At 36.5% G+C, this 20415-nt stretch overlaps 1 non-coding gene across 1 annotated transcript; it reads right to left on the reverse strand.

The window, feature by feature from the left end:
• Window positions 1-9239: 9239 nt before the first annotated feature.
• Window positions 9240-9347, reverse strand: LOC122918911. Its single transcript, XR_006386698.1, has one exon. It is a non-coding gene; the product is annotated as a U6 spliceosomal RNA (small nuclear RNA).
• Window positions 9348-20415: the final 11068 nt, after the last annotated feature.

Here is a 20415-nt window from a genome sequence, read left to right on the forward strand (position 1 = left end):
AAAGTAAATTTAGAATGATAAATTAGTTTATAGTGTAATATTTGTATGCTTCTGGAATTCTAAACATTTACACTGTATCAGATTATATTCACATTCATAGTCACAAGACAAGTAAAACGAGTTTCTGGAATATAGCCTGAATAAGTAGAAGTTAATTAAGAATACACTTATCATGATGAGCACTGAGTAATGATGTACAGAATCACTGAATAACTATATTATATACCTGAAACTAATATAACACTGTATGTTAAATATTCTGGAATTGAAATAAGAAAGCTAATAGAAAAAAATAAATAAAATATTATGTTATATTATGCATTATGATATATTTTAGAATCAGAAAGGCAGAACTTGATAATAAAGACGCTGAATTTGATTAACCCCAGTTTGGGAAGGTATCACATAAGTGGTTTTGGAACTACAGAATATTTTCATCCTACTAAACTAGTCTAACATATCCAAATAGTCTGACATACTACCTGAAATCTTCTCCCCAGAATTTTGTGCTTTTGTTAATTATGACTCCACAGAAGGTTCTTTTATTAGAAGGCAATTCTATATTAATCCATCAATTCATCAAATAGATTTACTTTCAGTTTATTAACTTAGAGACCTGAAGCAAGAAGACCTAAATATACCAGCTGTGGAAGAGTTTGGAAGAGTTTTTAAGCATGTGAAGCTGCTTATAGTGGCCTGTATAATGGGGATCCTGATTGAGCCCAAGGCAGAATGGGTATGCTGACTTCTTACTGTGCAGAACAGAGGTACTAAAGAAAGATGTTGGAGGCGGTAAGAAGGCAACATTCACTCATGCTCACTTTATCTATGGCCTGCCTGATAAAAAGGAATCGCTCTACTCATGAAGGAGAAAGAAGTACAACTAATCAAATGATCTACCTGGAATTGCCTTCCTTCTCAGCTATACAGCCTTAAGTAAAAATGAACCAGAATCCATTGCATTTAAAGGTCATAGTCCGAAGGGCACTTCTGCTTCTGAGCAAATGGAGTAACAGGAACCAGAATTACCTTCCTGTCTGAAGCAATAATAAATTTGACAAAATATATGAAACAATGGTTTTCAAGACATGGGCTATTAGGTAATGGACAGCCCTCCCCAAGAACTGGGAAACAAAGAAAGTGAGCCCTACCATTGCTTGAGCTTTCTATGTTGACAGAGTGTCCAGGCAACAGCATAGGATAGGGGCACCTGGGCTGAGCCCTGGAAATCACTGAATTGAAGGGATGTTAAATGTTTGAGGACACTGAGACAGAAAGAATTCACAGTACAGGATACTAGAGAAGATTTCTGCACAGAGAAAGAATACCAGAGATCTCCAGAAGCTTCACCTTGAATATTCAGCTGAGTTCTGATCAGCTCATACATGTGATGAAACTACCCAAAACCTGGGAAAGGATATGACTTGAAATGATTACAGGTTACAGTGGCCAGCAGTTATAGATGCTGATAGCAGCACTTGTCCTCACTGGCCACGCCAGATAACCTTATGATTTATATAGGACATTGGATAAAGTAAATAGGGTCTTGCTCAGTATTGCAAATAATTAGCTCTAGACTCAGCCTGCTCTTGCTTAACAAAATTTAAAAGTAAATGGGAAAAAGATCAAACTATTTCCAAATAACTGAATCCCAAAACACACCTCAAGAATACTTATAGGAGTATAAAAATAACTAGGATGTAACAATGTGAAAATCACAGTCACATAAAAAAGGCATGCAAAGAAACAGGAAAATAAGGCTTAAATGAGGATAAAAATCAGTCAACCAAAACCAATCACAAACTGACACAAAAGTTAGGATTATCAAATAAGGACATTAAAACAGGTATTACAACTGTGTTACAGATGTTTTAAAAAGTTAAGTAGAAAATGGTAGATATATAAAAAAGATTCAGATCAAACCTAGATGAAAATGACAATATGTGAGATGATAAGTACACTGGATGGGATTAATGACAAATTAGACATTGAAAGAAAGATTAGGGAAATGAAGACACAGCCATAGAGACTATTCATAATTAAACACCAGAAAAATGAGGATTAAAACCAAAACAAAGTAAAACAAATAAGCAAAAAACAAAACAAAACAAAACCCACCATAAAACAGAGCAAGTGAACTGTGGAACAACTTCAAGAGGTCTAATATAGGTGTAATTGGAATCCTTGAACAAGGGGGTAAGGGGAAAAATTGTTCGAAGAAATGATGGGCAAACTTCTCCAGGGGCCAAATCACAAATCAGACAGAACAAAAGAAAAAACAAAACATAAAACCCTCAAAGAACTCAATACCCCCTTCCCCAACAAAAGCAAAAATTCCCAAAACACATCCAAAGCATAAAGAAAACTATACAAAAATAATCATAATCAAATTGCTCCAAATAAATGGCACAGAGACAATAGTAAAGGCAGCCAGAGGGGAAAAAAGACATATGACCATACAGAGGAACAAAGACAAGAATGAGAGCATTTCCCCTCAAGTGAGTATATAACTGGTGTGCCATCTCCTGGCAGACTGATTATACCATTTTTAATATGAAGGAGAAGTGATTCATTCCAACTGAAATGGACAATTATTCTACATTTGGATTCGTTTCTCCTACCCACCAGAGTCGTCAAAGCAACACAATCCACAGACTCCTAAATGCTATAGTCACATCATGCTATTCCACACAAAATCATTTTTGTCTTTTCCTGTTGCTATCCTGTCTTATACTGGGAATATTGCTGACGTTTAATATTATAGTTTAGTTCCTGGGTTATAAAATGTCAGCATAAAATTTTGACTCAATGTGGAAAGAAATGTAGTAGGCATCTCCTAAGATGGCCCGCAGTGATCTCCCCCACCCCACCCATGATGTTCATGCCCTTGTGGAACTCCTCCTCCATGAGTAGGGACTGAACCTAGTTCTTAAGGAACAAGTAATAAGAAAGTGATAGAATGTCTCTTTCAATATTAGATTGTAAAATAACTCTTGTACCTGTGGTGCTTAATCATGTTCTCTTGTTTGCTTGTTCTGAGGGAAGCTAGTTGTCCTACTGTGATCATCCCTACAGAGGGGATCACATGGCAAAGGACTGCCTAAGGCGAACAGCCAGTGAGGAACTCAGACCTTCAATCCAAAGATGTGGGGAACTGAACTCTGCCAAAAACTACACTGGTGACTTTGGAAGCAGATTGACCCCTGCTAAGCCTCAGATGAGACTGCTGTGCAGTTGAGCCAACAGGATGACTGTGACCACATGAAGGATCTTGAGCTGGAGGTTTCCAGCTAAGCTGTGCCTAGATTTCTGACACACAGAGACTACACATTAATAGATCTTTGATGTTTTAGGCCACTAAGTTTTGCAAGTGATCTGTTACTCAGCAATAGAGAACTGCTACACTCAGAGCTCCTAGAACTGGAGAAGGATGTGTCAAAAATGCAGAAATAGGAAAATTAAAACCATCAAAATCAACAGCATTTAGTAAGAGTTCATGGCACATCTAAGAACAGTTCATGGACTGGGAGCTTTTAAATTCAAAGTCTGATAGGAATCTCACAGGTGTGACATTACAAGAAGGCTTATCAAGTGAAAATGAGGAGGTTGTTTAACCTTTACAATGACTGATTATTACAGTGGGGGTTTCCAGATTGCTGGGCGTTCATTAAAAATGTTAAGCTTTTTCTCGTATGTTTTCTGGTATGATTATCAAAGACATTTACAAGAAATATCCCGAGTTTCATTTGTTTTGCAGAATGAGTTAAACTAAGTTTCACTTCTGTGGTTCTCTTGCTCAGGGAATTTCCAAGTCTGGTCTCCATTCTGTATTTAACATCTATGAATGATGAGCATATGAGTGGAAAGGGTTCTAGTGTTTTCTTTTTCAAGAGGAAGGGCTTTATTATATTAGGTGGGAGTCTACTCTTTTAAAAAATTTTTTGAAGTGTACATATGGAGCAATGGTGCATGGTGATGACCAGTAGGCTTGCACAGAATTACATGATTTTTGCTATGTAGCAATTTTTTAAAAACCCATTTTTGTATTTAGGCAATGTCCCACTTTGTTTTATCTTCTCAAGATAAAAGTCAGACTCCCTGATAACAGGCATGAAATGTAGACTCCGTCAATCAGATAGACATGCACGAAACTTGGATTTGGAAGGAGGCAGATGAAGTGGCAGATCTTCCCAGTGGGACTGATACAATACTACTCTGGCAAGCAGGATGATAGAACTGTTTGGCAAGATGGTGAAATTCTGGCATCTGGTACTGATCGTTCCTGAGGCCAAGCTGCTCTAGCAATGGAGTTTTCTTGTGCTAGGACTGCCATTTTTTTTTGGCTGCACACTCAGAGCCAGGATGTCTGACTTTCAAGTGAGGCTCTGGACTATCCAATATTCTTTTATAAAATTCTTTTCTGTTTAAAATACTTGGAGAGGATTCTGTGGTTGGCAACTAAAATCTTTTTTTCCCATAGATTATAACCTATTGAATGGCCCATTATTTTCCCAGCACCTTGTAATTGTATTTCTAGGTATGTGTATATGGCTCTAAATGAAGGCTCTTCATGGTTTAACTCTTCTTTTATCTACCCCTATACCAACACATGATATTAATTATTAGAAATTTTTAAAATGCTTTACCTTGCAATTTTTAAGATTACTGACCTAAAAATCTTTTACATGGTTGGCAAGGAATATGGAAAACTATGTTTGTAATTTCCTCGACTTTTGGTCTTTTTAAGCTTTATTTTACATGCATACAGTATGTTGATGATTATTGTATCTTTCCAGTAAGTTGTCTCACATATAATTATTCCTTTTTATTCCTAAAATTTTCTATGAAGTCTGTTTGGTAGTAATTTAGGTATACCCATTTTATTTTGGTTTACAATGTTTTCGGAGTGACCTTTTTATTCCTTCATTTCAGCCTTTCTGTATCCTCACATTTTAGGGTAATTTCTTGAACATAACCCATATCTAAACTTTGTTTTTATATCTGATTTGAAAATTTTAATCACTTAAGTGGTGACTTTTTTTAGTTCATTTATATGTATCATGATTATTAATAAATGTGAATTTGTTTATATCATCTTATTTTGTGTTCTCTGTTTACCATGCTTTTTCATACTCTGATTTCCTTCTTCTTCCTTTTATGTCTGTTTTGGGGTTGATGGAATTTTCTTTATTCCTTCCCCACCTCCACCTTCTGATTTGACAGTATTATTTTGCTTCTCTTCTTTTAATGTTATTCTTATAAATTTAACAGACACAATCTTATTTTTTAAAGTCTAAACATAAGGGTGCCTGGGTGGCTCAATCAGTTCATTGACTGACTCTTGATTTCAGCTCAGGTCATGATCTCAGGGTTGTAAAGTTGGACTGTATCAGGCTCTACACTCAGTGGAGAGTCTGCTTCTCTCTCCCTCTCTCTCTCTCTGCCCCTCTCCCCACGCATGCACACTCTCTCTCAAATAAATAAATCTTTTTAAAAAAAGTTTGAAGATAAAAAATATCCCTGCACTCCTGTTGAATGAATGTCTTATTTGCTTCACTTGTGACCCCATGCCGTTCATTTATTTGTGTTACTATATTATTTTTCTTGCCTCTCCTTGTTTTATACTCATAAGTTTATGTATTAATGATTTCTTTCCATGTAAGCTTTTAACATATTATCTTTTCCATCCAATTTCGGTTTTTCTCTTCCTTAAGTATATGTCTTTGTCTTCCATAGTGCTGTCAATAAGTGGGAAATGTCTTCCTGAAAAATCATTATTTCCTCCTTAACTCTTGAATGGTATCGTATCTTTGAAGGTATTAAGTCTTTGTCTTCAGGCCAATATTGTTTCTGTGGAGAATTGTGATCCCACCCTAATTTTGGTTCCTTTGGTGTCTCTCTTTTCTCTGGTTTACTACAATCTCTTCATCTTTTGTATACTGTGATGTGCCTTGGTTGGGAATTTATTTATTTTTATTATTTTTATTTTATTTCGTTTATCATGTTGAAGACTTTTTGAGGTTTTTCTTTTTTCCTGAAGCTTCAGAATTTTCATGGGTTTTGAGGAATCTGAGCCTTTTATCACCCGAGTACTATTGCTTTCCCATTTTCTGTTCTGTGTACCCCTTTTAGATGATTATGGAAATTTCTCTTCTCTTCTTATTTCTGTTAATCTTGCTAACATATTTTCTCTTCAGCTGTTTAACTTATTGAGTTTAAAATGGCTACATATATAGTTATTTTTATCCAGTTATATAAAAGTTGCATTTGTCAGTCTATTAACTCAAGGATTGGGGTTTGGTCTCCAGTTTATTGCTTCTGTAACTCATTGCTTTTGTTTTCTTTTATGACTCGTGATTTTTTTATTGATCTTTCTTTTGAGAGGTTTCTTTAACATTTTTATTTTATCTATTCTGTGAGAACATTTTATGATCAGAACTATGGGAGATTCCCTTTGAATACCTTCTTATTTGCTTTTGCTGAGAAGCCAAGTGCTCTATTGATTAAGGAGTTTTTATGTTCCCTTTCGTCTGTGTGTGTGTGTGTGTGTGTGTTTGTGGGTGTGCAGGGGAGGGGGACCTCAAGTCATATGCACACTATAAATGGGACAGATGCAGTCTTTTGGTTTTGATTCCTTGGAGATCTGATGTGCAAAGGCTAGGAAGTCATTAGCTTCATGGTTGCTCCCCCATACCCTTGATAGTGGGAAGATTGTTAGGCCTTATTTTCACTGAATGCATTATTTCCAAGTCCCCCAGCTCCTCTGCATGGACATAAAAAAACAAGCTCCTGCTATACAAGATCCATACTCCGCTCTTCATTTCTCCCCCATTGATAAACACCCACACAATGCTGATGTACATACTTACCTGCTGATTTGCAACTTCTTCTTTGTATCACCTGGTGAGCTCTCTTTCCTTCCCTTACAGATTTGTTTTATTTGATTTGGTATTCCTGAGTATTTGTAATGGTGAAATTTTAGGTTTATATACATTTCAATCTTGCTAAAAAAATGTTAATTATCCATTCTTGAAGTAAAGATACCTGTTGAAATGGCAGGCTGTTACTGTTTCTTGTTCCTGGTTCCTGGTAGTAAATGTAAATGCATTTTTAATTGTAATGGACTCTTATCAAGATGAGGCCTTCTTTAAAATAAATACCTTTCAAAATAAGACATGAAACTACGCCATGAACATTAATCATCTCAATTTTTATATATGTCAATCTCAAAATTGGCTACTTCTGTAAGTTTGCATTTAGTTGGTTCTAAGTAAAGGTAATATTTTCAAGAACCAGAATCACTCAACATCTTAAACATTAATAATTAATATTTAAATATCTATACAAGATGATTCATGTCTTGAGCAACATCCTTTTTAAAAATGCCATTTGAATGGGGTTATTAATAACAAAAAATTACAATATTCAAGAAAGTGGATATTTATGTCTTTTTCTTCCATTCTAATGAACTGAGTTCTACTTTTTTTAAAAAAAGATTTTATTTATTTATTTGAGAGAGAGAGTATGAGCAGAGTGGGGAAGAGCACAGGGAGAGGGAGAAGCAGAACCCCGCTGAGCAAGGAGCCTCACTCAGGGTTCCATCCCAAGACCCTGGGATCATGACCCGAGCCTAACACAGGTGCTTAACCAACTGAGCCATCCAGGTGCCCCTGAGTCTTGCTTTTCTATCACTGTAGGTTAACAATCATAAGAGACTTTGAGGTAGTTTTTTGTAGCTTTTCATTACATGAGGGAATTTAATATTAATAAGGTAATATTATTATAATTGCTATTAATCATTCCAATTAATATAAATAAATTATTTTTCCAATATTATCTGATTTTATGGTTTTTTAAAAAGTTAATGTTCTTGATTATTGCAATTATCCCACACTCAAAATTACCTCAAATTACATGGCAAAATCCCACTTGATTGACTTTTATATCAATTCAATCATTAAAAATATATAACATTGTCAGATTATTGTTCATGCTATTATATTTCTATAGTAAATATCACAAGTAGCCAGAGATTTCATATCTATTTCAAGAGGCCTCATCTATTGGTCTTATTGGCCTCATTTATTGGGAATTTAGTGCTAAGTTCCCAGACAGCTGGTCTTTATCCATTTAAATTTTAAATTACACATACATTATTTAGATATTATATTTAATAACTCATATATAATACATGTATGCATACATAACAGTGTAAGTTTCATTATGTACCACTCTTTCTTTCCAATCTATATTCTCCTGGGAGGTGTGTGTTAGATGAAGACTTTAGATTATTTTACTTGAGTATTTGGGTGGGGAGCGATTTTTTCATAATTTGTATGAGTGATATCCTCTTAATTCTTATAAAACTACAAACATTTTTCAACCTACTGGCAGGGTATAGGAGTCTCGATTTTAATCTTTTTCAGTGGTCTGTATATGCTCTTCTCTTGCCCTCTAGCTGTATTTCACTGATAATGGAATGGCTCCATCCCAAGCCTTCATATCTGTGGCACTGCAACATTTCCTACCTGCTCTGTATTTCACGAGCTTTAATTTAGTCACCTTCCCCCCTTCCGCCCACATGATTAAGATTTGTTAATGGAGGTATTTGTCGGACAGAACAAGATTGTGAATTAGATTTTCTTTTAAGTGTGACACATGGCTGAGGAACTAATCTCATTTCTGTCTGAGAGCCAGTGTACCTAGGATGACCCTAATAACGGACTGTGTCTTCATAAAGACAAAAGCCAGGCATTCCGTAAAGTGTGGCATCACATAGCTGGAAGGGAGCTTCTTTTGTTTCTGCCTGCCCGCTTGAAGAAAGACGACAGCTGAAGTCTTTTGAGATTTTTGGTTTCCTCTTCAGACAAGACAAAATATATTCCTTCATGAATGCATTTCATGGGAATAATGGGGCTCTGAGATTATAAACACCAGACTGGGAGATTTGAGTTCTAGAGCTGACTAAACTGTAAAATACAACTTGCTTGATCTTTTGGGATTGTTCTTCCATATGCAAAATAGGGGTGTAAGTAATGTCCAAACTGTAGCAAAAGAAAACATTTTTTCATAGAAGAACAAAGTCTTTAGAGCCAGACTTCGAGGGTTGATTCCTGCCTCTACCACTTATCAGATGTTTGGCTGGAGGAAACTATCTTTCATCATTTTTCATTTCAGGTTTTTTTCATCTGTAAAATGGGAATAAGAATTATACTTACACAAAACAGGGTTTTTTTTTGTTTTTTATGGAACGCTTCACGAATTTGTGTTGTCATCCTTGCACAGGGGCCATGCTAATCTTCTCTGTATCGTTCCAATTTTAGTAAATATGCTGCTGAAGCAAGCACCACAAAAGAGTTTTTATAAAGCTTAACTGACATCATAAGAGTCAATGATTTAAGACAGTGCTCCCGACCCCACTTAGCTGACATCAGAACCCCAAGCTTTCAGGAACCGGTTTCTCCTGGTAACCCAGTCTCTCTCCATTGATTGATCTATATTCATTGTTCTTGATTCTCAACAGGTGAGTTTGGTTCCATTAACTTGGTCTCCCCAGCATCTGGATTTTCTCATTTTAATATGTAATTTCCCTGTGATTGGATGGCTGAATCCTGTAGCATGATTCCCTACTGTGAGGACTTGGGCCATCTGAAACCTCTCCAGTTTCTTACCATGATCTCAACTATGTTCTTTATTTGGTCCTTGCCCAGCACTCCTGCTATTCAAACTGTGCTTTTTCTCTTTTAATGATTTTCTTAATCATTATCATCTGATCCTGTGTCCCTTTCTAGACTAAGAGAATACTGGTTGTGCTACTACACAGGTATGAGAGGCCTTTGGGAGCTAGAGTCTACAAGATTTGATGATTAATTGAGTGTGTTGGTAAGAAAGAGGAAAGAGTCAAAAAACGACACTCCAGATCCTGGCTTGGTCCGTTGTGTGGCCAGTGCTGCCCTCAGCTTCCTACGTGAGATTTGGAATATGGTAGGAGGAGAAGTGTTGGGTGGGAAGTGGAAGGATAAGTGATGGTCAGGAATGTTCGCATGTGTGTAAATTGAATTAGAATGGAGGTGCTGAATAGGATGTTAGAGCCACAAGCCTCAAGCTGAAGAAGGAGAGGTGACCTGGAGAAACGAATTTGGGAGACATCAACCTATACTTAACAAGTGAAGACAGGATAATGGAGGACTGCGTAGGCAGAGAGTGTATGGGGGGGAGGGGAAGAGGGCCCTCCAGAAATATTCATTTTAAGCAATAGATTGAGAATACTCAAGGGAAGGAACTTTGAAGAAGGAAAGACCAAAGAATTCAAATGCCAGGAATTTAAGTGAGAAAATGATTCCAAGTGTACTACCCATGACCCTAGCTGTGGTGGGTTCATGGAGGGCTGAAGACAGAAGTCAGATGGCAGTTGACTGGGTACTGAGTAAAAGCTGAGTAAGAATCACGGGTGGCCATAGACAACTATTTTAAGAGGTTGGCTGTGAAGAGGGAAAGAAATACCATAATAGCTACAGGGAAATGAAGGATAGATAAAGATTTTATTTACATATTTTACTTCTTTGTAGAATATAAAGCTAATTTTCCGGGAAGCAGTTTGACATTAGTTTATAAATCTGACCATGGTATCATCTACAACCTAGTAATTCCATTCCTAGGAATACATGCCAAAGGAAAAATCTTCAATGTGTATGTGCAATGGGAAATGTGTATAAAAATATTCATAGAGGGAAACGCTGTTGGGACCCCTCTCACTCTTGAGAGCTTTTTCTGTATCTTCACTTAATAAACGCTTATCACACACACAAAAATGTCTACACAGTGTTAATCCTAACAACAAAAAATCTTGAAAAAAAAAATGTGTTGACCAGACAAGGAATACATAAACTATATTTATATAGTGATTAGAGAATACTGAAATGAGTGAACTACGGTTACATGCCACTGCATGCAAGAATCTCAGAAATCTGATATTGAATAAAGAATCTCAGAAATCTGATACTGAATAAAAGAAGCATGACTCCACAGACTATGATATGATATAGTTATGAAGTTCAAAATTAACCAAATCTAAGTAAAATAAGGCCTAAAATGGGCCTACAGCACACAAGATGAGGGCAAAAGTGGCCATTGTTGAGTTAAATGTCGAGAGAGTCAAGTCTGAGTCTGCTAATCTGTCTCAGACTGACTGACTGACAGAATAAAAAATCCAGGGGAAGCCGGACAGAGAAGTGAACGCGTCAGGCCATAGTAAGAAAGTCCAAGATAAGATCTCATGGCAGAAAGTGGAGGATACGAACCTGGGGCATGGGAGCCTCTTTAGGTCAGCTTGAACTGAAATCTGTCAGTGTTAGAAAGAGCATCAAATTAAAATCAGCAGAACTGAACAGGTTACTGCAGTTAAATGCCCCTCTAAGCAACAGAAGCGAAGTGGGAAGGTATTTCAGGTTCTTAGCAGTTAAAGATATATTCTCAAGGCATACCTACAATCACATGCATTTTCTAAATTTCTCATCTTTAACGAGGCTGCACTAAGTACAAGCATTTTGTATGTTATTAACTTGGTCTCCAGCATCCTACTTGCTCATTAGCCGTTATTTGCTAAAATGAGTCCCAAATCCAAACAGTTAGGCCCATTATGCCTAATGAAGAGAAAACCTCCTCCGTTTTTTTTCTGTTTATTTTTACTCTGAAGCAAAAGAATTATAACTTCTAACATTAAATAGGATATAAAATAACAAATAAGAGTGGCGTCTTATATTTTTATATAGCTCTGGATATTGTTTAAAAGTTTTTATTATCTAGCTTTATTCCATCAACCCCTCTATTAAGTGGCAATTCAGGCATTAATCATCCCAAGTTTAAACATGAAGAAATTCAGACATTGGGAAAATCAGTGACTTGTCCCAGGGAGGCTAATGATAGGACCCAAACTAAAATTTAGATCTTTTGATTCATGTTCTCCATGGATAAAATATAAGTAAGTCACATTAGAGCTCCCATTTCTATTTACTTTCATCTAATAGGTAACTATTTTTATCGTAGCACTGAAAAAGAGTATCACATATTTGGGGAAAACGCTGAGAATATTTAAAAATAGACACTGTGTTCCAGAAAAACAATAAAGCAGTACTCGAGAGATCTTTCAATAAATCTTCAGCATGCCTTTAAAAAATAAAAGTTATGTGTTGTTATTTGGTCATGGTATTGTTGGATCAGGAAATACTAGGAACTCCCATTCCTACTATCAGAAGTACCAACTAAGACAATCCTATGCCCAAATTCTCAAAGCCCAGCTCTCAAAGATGGAATACAGTATATTTCTTTCTTTTTTTAAGATTTTATTTATTTATTTGATAGGCAGATATCACAAGTAGGCAGAGAGGCAGGCAGAGAGAGAGGAGGAGGCAGGCTCCCTGCTGAGCAGAGTGGGGCTTGATTCCAGGACCCTGGGATCATGACCTGAGCCAAAAGCAGAGGCTTTAACCCACTGAGCCACCCAGGTGTCCCAGGAATACAGTATATTCCTTAATGATTTTATCTAATTTTTAAAATTCAAGTTTAGTTTGGTATTTGCTTCTCTAATGGCCACATTAAAAAAATATATTGATATGAATTTCAAATGACATTCAATGTTTAACCACATTTGGGAGAGACTGATTTGGGACAGTGGGATGTAGTGAAAAAGAACATTGGGTTTAGTCAATAAAGGCAAATATATGTCTTGGCTGGGCCATATTCTTACTTAACTTCTGTAATTCTCATATTCATCATTTATAAATTAGGGGAGTTCATCTAGGTGTCCTCTGCGGTGGATATTGTGGCTTGACACGGCCATCCTCCTTCCATGTGTCTTTCTGTATTACCGAAGCGGGAAAGCTAAAATCTATATATCTCAGTTTCCATGCAGGTAGGGTTCAACCAATAAATTAGATGCCACCAGTTAAAAGCACTTGGAAGGCAGAAGTGAAGTAGAAGGCCATCCTCCTTCTCTTGGCTGTGTCTATAAGCTCACACAGCCATGAAGACATCAGGATTTTGGCAACAGCATTCCACTCTTCATTCTCCAGCTACCTAGATGTTGAGACAGTTGGGGCAAAGAGTGACAACCTGCCACATCTAGTGTTAATTCACCTGCTTTGCGGCTGTCCAAAGACGATGACAGTGGTGACAGGGACAAGCAGGCCGCCCCTGTCCCTCGATCATAGTTAGGGCCCTGTGTTTTAAACTCAACAATTCTAGTGGTGGGCTCAAAGGTCATTCTGGATTGTTCTGCAAGACATTCCTAGAAGCCCAGCTACAGCCCATTCTGGAGCCCTTCCCATGATGTTTGTACCTAATTCTCTATATTAAACTTACTGGTACTAAAAATATTTAGAGTAGTTTTTGTGCCTTTTACTGAATCCTGACACAGAATCCAGATTTTCTTTGTGCTCTAATGTTCTTTGATTCTATTTTCTTCATTTTCCTCATGTTTTTAATACACAGTCTCTAATTTTTATGGTTATTTTCTTAAATCATTTCAGTTTCTCTCTGTGTAGAGTTTCTCTGTAATGTAAATTTAATACTATCCAATAACTGTCCTAGTTGGTTTTGAGTATATGGGAGTCAAGTGTGTACACCTGTTTGGTAATGAACCAATAGCCTTTAAGTTTTTATTTATTTATTTGACAGAGAGAGATCACATCTCAGCAGAGAGGTAGGCAGAGAGAGAGGAAGGGAAGAAGATTCCCTGCTGAGCAGAGAGCCCGATGCGGGGCTCGATCCCAGGACCCTGGGATCATGACCTGAGCCGAAGGCAGAGGCTTTAACCCACTGAGTCACCCGGGTGCCCCAACAAATAGCCGTTAAAGTAAAGGAGAGTGGGTAACTATTGGATGTAATTAAAAATAAAAAGTATACATATAAGTTTGAAAAAAATCTTTTGTGTAATACTACAGTGAATTAAAATGTCTGAAGCAGATTTAAAAATACGTAATTCAGTGTTTTTTTGTAAAAAACTTTTGTGGTTAGAATAATAACAAGAATTTTATATATATAATATATATTTAAAATATTTATTAAAATCACTCTGTGTGTGTGTGTGTGTGTGTGTGTATGTGTGTGTCTGTATGCCCAGAAAGACTGAGAAGAGAAATAATAATTACATGGATGTCTGCTAATAATCTGAAATTTTTCCCCAGGGTCCTTTTACAAGTTTTGCCTTGGATTAGCTGTTGTATACAGCACCAGAAGAATTATGTGACTTTATAATCAGCTTCTTAATGTCTTTGATAATCAGTTTTAACTGTACCTGAAAACTTTTCATTTTCTTGAACTTAAAAACTCGCAAATACTGTCAATCCTTCTGAATATGTTCCCCAACATACAAGGTTTATATTTTAAACAATATGATATAGAAAGATACTCTATATAATGCAGATGATGAATTGTTCATTTTAGAAACTGATCCTTGGGATCTAATTAAGAAAACAAAACAAAACAAAACAAGAACTGAGCAAGTCTTTGGCTCAATTCTGGGAATATTTTTGAAACTGAACATAGGGAGTGAAACCAAAGATGCTTAGGAGCGGTCTCAGTGTCAATAGTGTCTGAAAATGAAGAGCATCTGAGAAGGTGAGCAGAGGACTAGGTCAGACGCAGGAAGACAACTGAGCTGGGGGCACGTGCAAGGTCATGTTTTAGATGAGGCATTTGGCTGGAATGCTGTATAACAGGGAGCTTCAAACTGGGGTAAATTTCTAAATGTAGGACAATTGGTAGGCCCTGGGTTGTCTGAAGGAAATTACATGGTGGAGGAAGGGTAAGTTGTGAAAAAATTCCAACCAAGAATCAGAAACCAGAGCATATCTGAAGTGTCAGGAAAGAGAATCAGGTTGATAAAGGAGATAGATTTCCTATCTGAGATTCATGTTTTTTCTAAATCCTAGGGAAGAACTTATCCCACAGTGGACAGTCCAGCTGGCCAGGAAGTTGAAAGTACTGTGCCGAGAGACTGAAAAAAATGTCTCAGGCAAAGGGGCTGGCATATTTAGCAAGTGAGATTTTTGGTACGGTGTTACGAGGGGTTATTCAGGCTGTGGGAAGAGAATTCTCTGCCGAGAGCAGGGCTTGGGCAAATATGTCTCAAGAGACTGGGTCAAAGAAGAAAAAATTAGTCCAATGATGAAAATTCACTTGCACGAAAAGGATATAAACTCCGAAAGTCAAGTAGGGAGAGGTCCTGCTCTGTGTTTCGCCATCATCCACAGTCATTTTCACTGCTAACCAAAGCGCACAGGTGCTCATTTCTAGAGCAGGGCAAATGGAATTACGCCATTACAACCCAATAGAATGTTCTGTGTTCTAGCCACGTCATGTTGTCACTTATGCTTCTTTGCATCACATTAATAAAAAGAATGTTGATTTTTAGAGCCTGATAATTTTAACCCTACAAGTGTGAAACATAAAAATGAAGGACTTCTTACCTTTATTTTATCTGGTTCACGTTTCTTTTGAATCCACATAATAGCTGGAAGCCAGGAAAATAATAGCTAGCAAGTATTAAGCATATTTTATTTGCCTTGGATGTAATATACAGTACTTAATGCAGTAGTCTTCATGGAACTCAGTAAGTGCTCCTAGAGCTGATGAGTAGTGAAGGATTTAGACCCATCGTCAGAATTGTGGGTTCAAGTTTTGGACCTATCTCTAAGTGGCAGAAAGTTTGAGCAAATTACTTCCCTAGTCATCAGTCATCACAGTTATCAATGAGAATTATGAAAGCTGTTTTATAAAATTGACAGGATAAAGGGGTTTTATATGTGCATATGTGTTTTTGATATGTTTATATTAACATAATACAGTGCTAAACAGCATGCAAGTCCCTCGGGATACAAAGAAAAATAAGCTGTGGTTACTGTCATTGAGGTCTTGAGTCTGAAGGAGACAAATACACCTAAATAACCTTAGAGAAAATAACGGAAACTATGAGGGCAGAGAGAAGAAGCTTGCATGAGGTAGTAGATAGCATCCCTACCTAGACAACAGTTGGTGCTGACTAAGTGCTGATTTTTTTGTTGTTGTTGTTTAAATTGTTTTAAAATTTAAAAACAATGGGGTTGCCTGGGTGGCTCAGTCAGTTAAGTGTCTGACTCTTGGTTTTGGCTCAGGTCATGATCTCACTGTTGTGGGATCAGGCCCCACGTCGGGCTCTGTGCACAGTGAGGAGTCTGCTTCAGATTCTCTCTCCCTCATTCTCTCACTCTCTCTCAAGTAAATAAATAAAATTTAAAAAATTAAAACCATGAACAGAAATGTCCAAAAATGATCACTGATAGGTAACTGATTTACACTAATGGCTGATGGGTTACTCATTAATCTAACAGTGCTGGAAGCTTTATGGTGCAGTGGGCAGGAGCCTCTAGTTTTATGTCAGGCTCCTACCCAGCCCACCTTAACTGCATGACCTGGGGAATATTTCTTATCCTCTGTACCCAGTGCTTCCATTTACCAGCTACATAATCTTGAGCAAGTTACTTAAACTCTCCATTCTGCTATTTCTTATCTATAAAATGGGGGTAAAGACAGGTTCTACATCATAAGATTTTTGTGAAGTTTAAATGAGCTAATCTATAAATAAACTGCTTAGAAAAATACTGGCACAGTTCGGAGTCAAAGTTATCTACTATTGCTAATATTATTTTCAGTATGATGATGGTGATGATACTTTGGCATATTTGTTTGTAAAATAGGGAGAATAGTAAGACTTACCTCTTATTTGTGTTAAAAAGCTGAAATTTTAAAATGCCTGTTGGTCACACATCTGCCTTTGGGCTCAGGTCATATCCTGGGGTTCTGGGATCGAGCCCTGCGCTGCTCCTTCCCCTGCTTGTCCTTTCTCCTGCTGTCTTCCACTCTTTGTCAAATAAATGGATAAAATATTTAAAAATAATGCCTGATATGATAGGTCCTCAGTAAATGTGAGCTATCATGATAGTGATTATTAAGAAAAATATCTCCTGGGGTGCCTGGGTGGCTCAGTGGGTTAAAGCCTCTGCCTTCAGCTCAGATCATGATCCCAGGTTCCTGGGATGGAGCCCCACATCAGGCTCTGCTCAGCAGGGAGCCTGCTTCCCTTCCTCTCCCTCTGCCTGTCTCTCTGCCTACTTGTGATCTCTGTCTGTCGAATAAATAAATAAAATCTTTAAAAAAAAAAAAAGAAAAGAAAAATAACTCCTTACCTATGTTTAGCATTTCATATTACAGTAACTGCTTTCATATAAATATATAAATCTAAAAATGTACAAATATATTTATGTAAATATGGATGTTAAAATGTACTGATGTATATTCGGTGACAAGGAAATAAACAGGATAGATCGTTCTGTTCCATTATTCACATTTCGTTGTTCATTTGTTAGAATAGTTTATACTTCTATGAAGCTTTTTGAATGTCATAGTGTGCCTTTGCTGAAACAGACATAAAAGTGATAGCTGGTATCTGCACTGACCTGAGTATTTCTAGGTACAGGTATTCTGCATTCTGTCCTCTTTCTGCTTCTTCCACTGCTCCCACTCCTTCAAAAGAATAACACCACAATCCTTATATTTAAAGAATTTTACTTCTTGACTGTAGTGGTTCAAAGTGAGGACTACAGGGAGCTCTTGAAGCTGAGCATGCTTTATACAAACATATTGCATCAGCGTAGGATCCTGAATGTAGCTTTTGACACTCTTCTAGCCCAATGTACATGTGTCGGTCTAACATCATGTTTAAAAAAAGAAACTGAAAAAAAATCCACACTTTTACATTGGTTGAGAAAACAAAAATGGTTAAATTCGTGCTCTTTTAACATTTTCATCTGGCCTGAGAAACATGTGTGCAAGGGTGTGGTGTTTATATGGTTTTTGAACAATATAATTCCCTGTTCACAGAGGTGACCCAACAGTGTGGGGTTATAAGAAGTCACTGCTTTATTAAAAGCAAAATAATTAAATTTTCTAAGTCAAACTTCAAGTAAGACCCTAATTTTGAGAATCTCCTTCTCTTCTCAAGGAATGACAGGAGCCCAACTGGTTTGGCAATTTTCAGAGTAGGAAAATACAAGGCAAAAATTGAGAATCTGGGAGCCAAGGAGAATATATTCTCTTCCTAGTGTCTTCCCCATCACAAAATCTTTGTAGAGTGTTGTGTGCTCTCTAAATGCTTTTCCCTTTATGAAGTTGGAGAGTGGAGGTTGTCTCCTGTCTAGAAGTTGTCAGACTCCCGCCATCTGCAAACTGCTGCTTCTTAGATAGACTTCAGGCAACAGGGACAGGGAAATCCCAAGATGGTGGTAAAAGGAAGCTCCAGGGTAACAGCTGCATAATTAGTTTGTTGAGTAGACAGTTTACGAGGGGAGTGGATTCATAAATTTTCAAAATGTGTTTTTACTATATATATTGAGAGGCGCTTTAGCGTTCTACCAGAAAACTTCTAGATTGATGAATTAACAGATATATAGAAAACCCGTGAATGAAAAAAAACTTTATATAAACATATTTTCTCTGTGATTCACTGAAAAACACATTTTCATAATTTTGCTAACTATATAGTGATTTTTAAACAAAAAATAATAGTATAAATATTTAGGGTGATGTGCAGTGGTAGAAAATGCTATGTGCTTTTATTTGCATGATTAATATTACCTTGGCATTTGCATGTTCTATTTGCATATTAATATTCCCTTGGCCAAAGCAAGCGACATAGCCAGACACGTCATCTGTAGAGCAGGAAAATATATTTTACCCATGGAAGGAGGAGAAAAATGAGTATTTTGCTAAATAATAATCTATCCAGCACAGAAATAAATTTCAGATGAATTAGAGATCCAAACCTGAAATAGGAAATATTTTTTCTTTTTAATTTTTAAATTTTGCTATAATTTTAGACTTCTATAGTAGTTGTAAGAATAGCAAAAACTATAAAATATGAAAAACTATAAAATATAAAAACTATAAAATAAACTATTAGCAAATATGTTTTATAATCTTAGAAAGAAAACGATTTTCTTAAGCAAGACAAAAAACCCTGAATTCACAAAAGGAAAATACTATCAGAATATTATTCAAGATACTTTTTCCTACAAGTTTCCAAAATGCACCTCAAATCTGGAAATTATGAATTGGCTGTTGGTGATAAGACCTTGGGCAAGTTACTTAATTAAGTAACTTAAACTTTGTTTTTTCATCTGCAAAGGTGAATGCTCAGAGGTCAAATGTCTGGACCAGGTGCAGAGATAAGGGTTCAAATGCAGACGTGGCTTAACTCCCTAGACTACATCCTTCCAATGCAGCCCAGCATTTGATTATTGGCTGTTCAATTTAGCAAACATCTCTGAAATAATTCACATGATATCCAGCGTACTGCCTTGGCTAATCTCAGATAAGAAACGAATTTGTCTTTACCTTTAAAAGAATTACAAAACAGGGGCACCTGGGTGGCTCAGTGGGTGCCACCTTTGCTCAGCTACCTTTGGCTCAGGTCATGATCTCAGGCTCCTGGGATCGAGCCCGGCAGCGGGCTCTCTGCTCAGCGGGGAGCCTGCTTCTCCCTCTGTCTACTTGTGATCTCTGTCTGTCAGAAAAAAAAAAAAAAAAAGCAAAAAAAACAATTACAAAACAAATATCCTTAAAGTAGTTTTTGGTTCTCCTTAACTAAGGCGCCTTATCTGTATTACCTAGAATGTATGGTTAGCTGTAAGTAAGCTGTCAATCTCTGTTCAAACACTTTAACTGGATTATCAAAGTATCTTTAATCTTTCATGCCAGTTTCAGTAATAGATTACACTATTGTGTAAGAATAAATACAGTTATTTACAAAATGAGCGAATTTTTAAATACTTTGGGTTGTTTTAGATGAAATTACTTTAATGACTAGAAGCTTTGGAGATATTTTGTTATTGTTGTTAACTCTGTCAGATATTAAGGTTTCTTTCCCACTGACATTTAAAAAAAATAAGTTTAAAATTATTTATGTCATGATGTTCAATACAAGTTCGAATAAAAGTTAAGGATTTTCTCATACTGTCTGCTGTTCTTTTCTGTAAATTATTCTTGAATTATCATATCCTAGATTTCCCATAAACAATATACTTAGGTATGTTGTTGCTCCCGATTTGGTAAGATTAAAAAAATTAATTTCCCTGAAAAGAAATACAAAACTATAAAAGTAAACTTTGGGATGTAAGGATACTGTTTATTAGTTGCTATTCAATAAATCACACAAAAAACCACCCCACCACAGAAACCAAAATATGCACATTTTGTCATTCATAACACATTCTTCAGGCAGGAAAAACACAGTATAGCTACAAAATAGGGGTTGTTATTCATTCAAATATAAGAAATGAAAATGCTTTTATACTGTACTTTAGAAATTGCACATAGTAACAT

The sequence above is a fragment of the Neovison vison genome, chromosome 10 (genome assembly GCF_020171115.1).
Source record: "Neovison vison isolate M4711 chromosome 10, ASM_NN_V1, whole genome shotgun sequence".
NCBI classification, from domain to species: domain Eukaryota; kingdom Metazoa; phylum Chordata; class Mammalia; order Carnivora; family Mustelidae; genus Neogale; species Neogale vison.